This window comes from Myotis davidii, unplaced genomic scaffold, assembly GCF_000327345.1.
Source record: "Myotis davidii unplaced genomic scaffold, ASM32734v1 scaffold125, whole genome shotgun sequence".
NCBI lineage: Eukaryota > Metazoa > Chordata > Mammalia > Chiroptera > Vespertilionidae > Myotis > Myotis davidii.
This window is the reverse complement of record NW_006299390.1, coordinates 2,160,780-2,166,770: the sequence shown is the minus strand read 5'-3', so window position 1 is coordinate 2,166,770 and position 5,991 is coordinate 2,160,780. Positions and strand designations below refer to the sequence as shown.

The window sequence follows — 5,991 nt, the reverse complement described above, 5'->3', positions numbered from 1 at the left end:
ACCTCCTACTGGGGATGTGCCCGCAACCAAGGTACACACCCTTGGCCGGAATCGAACCTGGGACCCTTCAGTCTGCAGGCCGACGCTCTATCCACTGAGCCAAACCGGTTTGGCCCCAAATCTGTATTTTTTACAAAGGTCCTGAGGGGATTCTCATGCTCTGCAGCAGCTTTGTGAGTCACTGGCGATATGGACCAAACACTTCTGTCTCTGGAATCAGAAAGATCTGGGCTCAACTCCCAGCTTTGTCACTCATTAGCTCTGTGACTTGGGCAAATAACTTAACCCCATGAGCCCCAGTTTCCTATCTACCCAAATGGCAACAATAATGCCTAGATCACAGGGTTACGAGCGGGAAGGTGCCTTGGCAGCACACGGAGGGCCCACCTCAGCGCATCTCACCTCTGACCGGCGGGTCACTGGGCTAGCACCCTGCCACTGAACCTCCTCGAGGGCAGGTGTCCTGCTCAGCCTTTCATCCTGGCATTTAGCATCTCGCGCGTATAGATGCTCACTATGTTCACTGTTGAAGAGTGTTGTGAGGATTGGTGACACATGGACAGTGGCTACCATGGTGCCAACTCACATCAGTTCCCCTGATACATGAGAATGTACATTAAAACAAAACACAAGTAGTAGCTCTCCTAAGTGTGGGTTCTCGGCCTTCTCCCTCCCCTGCATTAAAACTAGTCCATTTATAAGAATCCTCCTGGAGCACACTGTCTAAGAAACACAGTCTGAGCAAGGAGAGGCCACCGCGTATCAGCCTCCAGGTGCCAGCGTGCAGGACCATCATCTCCCCCAATGGAAGGAGCAAAATCTCAACTCACTGCTAAGCTCACAGCGTCACCCAGAACCGCTCACCCGCAGGCTGCCGTGGTCCCACAGCAGCCACTAATAACGGAACCATTTCTGTTCTCCTTGGAGAGGCAGTTGGCAGTGGCAAACAGGAAGTTGTCTTGCAATAGGGTGTGGCTGTGCCCTGTCAATATATGCCAACAGAGACACACTTCCCCCCTCCCCCGCCCCTCTCCAGCCTCCTTCTGTCTCCCTCTGCCCTCTTCTTTAGGAGCAGAAGGTCTGAATTATTTGGGTGAAAAACAAAGCTTTTTACATGACTTAAGAGCAGCTATCACCACCCTGCAAACAAAAAAATCTAGGGCAGAAAGGAGTCTGAAATATAGCAAGGGTCTGTTTTCCTACCAGTCACTCACTGTGGCATTGGGTTAGTGACTGGCTGCGTGCATGAGCGTGTGTGAGCTTTCCCCTTAACTTCTCCGTGGGCACGCAGGAAACTCAACCCGAGCTAGAAGCCAGGCCAGGTACACTGCCAATCACCCTGCTGAGCCAACCGGTCCGTCTGCGGGCCAGCCACCACGGTTTACGCAGGGCCCACTGTGTGCACACACGGGACCCAGCACCATCCAGGAATAGGACAGAAGGAAAAACACAGGTCACTCGTTTCAAGCAATTTTAAAGTTTGAGTAAAAGAGACCCGCAACATTTCCTAACACAAACCACAGATACAAATGACAAAGAAAAATAACTGCCGAAGAGATAAATGCCTATCGCTGGAGCTGCACGTAAAGGCAGGGAAGTGGGGGCGGGGGGGCACGTTGGTGAGGTTCACTACCACTGGCTTCCCGGGGCTAGGACAGGTGAGCTATAAAATTTTCCACTCCGTTCCTGCCCAGGCCCCGAGGCGTGTGCCTCCAGAAGGGCTGTCCAAAATAGACTGGTCCCCAACCCAGCCTCCTACTCCTGACCTCTTTCTGAGGCAGCAGATCTCCCCACTCCACGCCTCACCAGCCCACAGCCCGGAGCACCGGCTCTAACGCTCAGGCTCACTAACTGGGTCCTGGGCTGACAGCATGCTCCGCCTGCCAGGCTCTCTATCCTGTGACCTGGGCCCAGCCCCACGCGTCCTCTGTGGCCAACGTGCCCTGTGCTCGCACTTACACATCCCGGGGAGGCAGCCTTGCCGTTAGGATAAGAAGGCTGAGCCTGTGACACGCTGGGCAATGCGACTTGTGGGAGACGTTTCCTGGCTTCTGGCGGAGGGCCCTGGCCAGTCAGAACGCACCACTTCCCCTTTAAGAGAGCACGCCCAGATGCGATTAGGGAAAGGCAGAAAGAAAAGCCCGGAACAGTCAGGGTTGTATCCTGAATTTGGCAGATGAACTTGGGGTTTCCTGAACTGCACACACAAGGTGTGGCCAGAGGCAGCGGGCTCCTCTGAGGCCGATGGCTGATCTGAACAGTCCCTGTTGGGGAAGGGCCGGGCCTTCCGACAGCCCCACAGTGTGACGGCCACGTGCGCGAGCTGCTGGGCCCAGCTCCTGGAGCTGCAGTCCCGCCCCCCCTGGTGCCCCGCAGCCTGCAGAGCCTCAGGGCTTTCCTCTCCCCTTCCCTCAGGGCCTGCGGATCCCGATGAGCAGAGTCCCCAGCAATCCTAGCACTCTGCTTCCGAGAGAGTAGAGACATCATTATAAAGATGGAAAAATACTTTTGTGGGGCATTTAAGCTTTTAATTCATGCAGGGAGTTTTCATTTTTGTGGGACATTTGAACTATTAATTTATGCAGGGAATTTTCATTCATTCTGGATATATTTTTAAAAAATATATTTTATTGATTTTTTACAGAGAGGAAGGGAGAGGGATAGAGAGTTAGAAACATCGATTAGCTGCCTCTTGCATACCCCCAACTGGGGATGTGCCCGCAACCAAGGTACATACCCTTGGCCGGAATCGAACCCTGGACCCTTGAGTCCACAGGCCGATGCTCTATCCACTGAGCCAAACCAGTCAGAGCTCATTCTGGATATTTCAAAAGTTTATGCCCTGATCCTGGCAAAGGACAGTATATTATGGGGGAGTGGGGGGTGGGGGTGGGTGTTTCAAAACAACAACAATAGTTCACAAAAGGTCACGTGTTGTACAATTCCGTCCACATGAAATATCCAGAATAGGTAAATCTATGTAGAGGTGACGGTTGCACAACGTTATGAATGGACGCGGTGCCACTGAATTGCATGCTTTAAAATGATTAATTTTGTTATGTAAATTTCAACTCATTAAAAAAAACACACCCTAGTGGTAGAGTGTGTTTTGGGCAATTTTATCTTCTACTAGGATCTCTCCTGCGTTTCATCCAATATTTCTTTGTAAAATCTGGCTATTACCTGATAAATCTTTAGTTACTCTAAAGAGTAATATGCCTTTTTTTTTTTGGTTTCGTTTTGTTAATCCTCACCCAAGAATATTTTTTGCATTGATTTTTTTTTTTTTAGGGAGAGTGGAAAGGAGTGTGTATCTGGGGGGAGAGCATCGATGTCAGAGAGACAAATGGATTGGCTGCTTCCCGCATGCACCTTGACTGGTATCAGGGTCCGAACCTACAACCCAGATACGTGCCCTTGACCAGGAATCGAACCTGCGACCCTTTGGTGTGTGGGCCGTCTCTCTAACCACTGAGCACACCGGCCAGGGCTGAGTATATGCCTTTTAATAAGGAAAAATAAAAACAAACCGTTAAGAGGTAAGAGTTCCCAAGACCCACAAGTCTGGCTCTTAAGGAGCATTTCTTACTTTGGGGAGGTAGCATCATTTGGAACCATGCCACACAAGCTGGGCAGTGCCAACGTCTCGTTGTGAGGCTGGCTCAGGTTGGAACCATCCTGTCAGCAGCTGGACATGGTAACCAAAGCCAGAGGGAGGGAGTTTCTCATGGGAGAATTATGCAGGAGGCCACGACGTTGAGTCTCTAGGTTCTTGGCTTCTTCCTCTTTCCTTCTTGTAGAGGGTTTGTTCCCTTGAATGAAGAATTCATTCATTTTTGACTGATTTTTGGGGGGCTGTGCTGGTTGGCATAGCAGAACTGGTTGGTACAATTCCATTTCTTTGGAATGGAGTCAGTGAGAAGGAGGGGGCAGTGACCTGAGCACCACCTGACCTAGCCCCACTGGAAGGAGCAGCCAGCCCTCCTTTCTCGGTCCTTTGCAGCTTTACCTGAGGGTCAGGCTGTGAGCCTTATCCTCCAGACCCTAGGCCAGCAGGTCAAGAGCTCATGGGCACACTTCCCCACCTCAGAGTTAAGAGGAGGCCTGCTGGATGTTGCAATACTTAGAAAAAACACAGGTGAAAGGGCAGGCCCTGAGGCCCAGGAGCCCGAGTCTTTCCAGAGAAATAAATGTAAATAGTTTTCCTAGAATCTGTCTTCTGAGCTCCAGGATGACCTGGAGGACAGAGTTGCACAGCCGTGGGCCGGCTCTCCCAGAGGCCGTGGGTCCTTCTGGAGCACGCTGCCCTGCCTCTTTCACCCGCTCTCTCTCCTCATCGCAGGTGCCGAGGCAATGAGGAGGTGGCCTAAGTTCTCAGCAAACAGGTGGCTTAAGCTAAGAAGACCCAATATTTACACTGCTCTAGCATCTGAAGAGCAGGAAGTTCAGAACCTTAATCCTAAATACAGAAACGGGCAGGCTCAACCCAACCAAAAAAATGGGCAAAGGGCTTCAACAGGTATTTCTCCAGAGAAGATATGTATACAGCCAATAAGCATATGAAAAGATGATCAACATTTTTAGCCACTAGGGAGATGCAAATCAAAATCACAATCAGATACCTACCACTTTATACCTACTAGGATGGCTACATAGAAAAACAAAACAAAATGAAACAAAAATTGGAACCCTTGGCACTGTTGGGGTTCCTCAAAATACTAAACATAGGATTACCAGATGATCCAACAATTCTACTATGAGATTTAGACCCCAAAGAACGGAAAGCAGGTACTCAAACAAATCCTTGTATATGAAGGTTCATAAAAGCACCATTTGCAATAGTTAAAAGATGGAAACAACTCAAATGTCCAATGGATGAATGGATTAACAAATTGTGGTATATACACACATTGGAATATTATTCAGCCATAAAAACGAATGTGGTGCTAACACATGCTATAACTGGAAGAATCTAGAAAACACCAGGCAAATGACAGAAGCCAGAAAAAGGGTCACGTATTGTATTAATTATTCATATGATTGTCCAGAATAGGTAAATCCATTGAGCCTGAAAGCAGATTGGTGGTTGCCAGGGACTTGGGGGAAGGCGGAAGGGGAAATAACTGCTTAATGGATATGAAGTTGTATTTAAAGTGATGAAACATTTGGAACTAGATAGAATTAGTGGTTCCACAACATTGTGAATGTACTCAATGCCACTGAATTGTTCGCTTTAAAACTGTTAGTTTTATGTTCAGTGGCTTTCACCGCAATAATAATAATAATAAAAAAAAAGCCCTGCAGAACACAAGGGCCGGGACAATCCACAAACAGAACGGCCAGTTTCAGGGTGACTGAAAATTACCTTCAAGGCCCTTCTTGGAACTTAAAGGAGATAATTTTTAAGGTAAGGTAATGAAGATGGCCAGCAGGACAGGGCAGGCAGGGACTCCAACACAACAGTTTTTGTTTTTTTTTAATTGACGAGAGAGAGAGAACAGAAGACAGAAACATTGATTGGAATGCTCAACCTGGTTATGTGCTCTGACCGGGCATTGAACCCACTGCCTTTTGGTGCACAGGGCAATGCTCTACAACTGAGCCGCACTGGCCAGGGCAGCCTGATTCAGCGGTCATTTTCATCAAAGGAATTGCCATTCCAATGATGGAATGACTTCCATCAAAGGGACCCAGATCTTAGACCAGGGGTGGGAAAACTTTTTGACTCGAGGGCCACAATGGGTTCTTAAACTGGACCGGAGGGCCGGAACAAAAGCATGGATGGAGTGTTTGTGTGAACTAATATAAATTCAAAGTAAACATCATTGCTCTCTCTGCCACTTGCTGCTGTGCCAGTAAGGGGGGGCAGGGGAGCCAAACCTAGGTTTGAAATAAATGACTCTTTGCTTTTGCATCGGACTCGCTGGCTCCCTGGTGGGCCCTTGGGAATCTTGAAATCTGGGCACAACAGGGTTAGTGGAAATATGAAAT

General features: G+C 48.8%; 1 protein-coding gene across 6 annotated transcripts in view; it reads right to left on the bottom strand.

Annotated features, from left to right (window-relative positions):
- ATXN7L1 (ataxin 7 like 1) overlaps window positions 1-5,991 on the bottom strand; it is a 240,146-nt gene that overhangs the window by 62,477 nt on the left and 171,678 nt on the right. Inside the window, exon 1 of one of the 6 annotated variants that reach the window (XM_006774886.2) lies at window positions 1,960-2,073. The exons of 3 other annotated variants lie outside the window; for them this stretch is intronic. The gene's annotated coding sequence lies outside the window, so the exon portion shown is untranslated. Of the gene's footprint in view, window positions 1-402; window positions 754-1,959; window positions 2,074-5,991 lie in introns of those variants that run through there. 2 more of the 6 variants (XM_006774884.2, XM_015571242.1) reach the window with 2 other exon arrangements.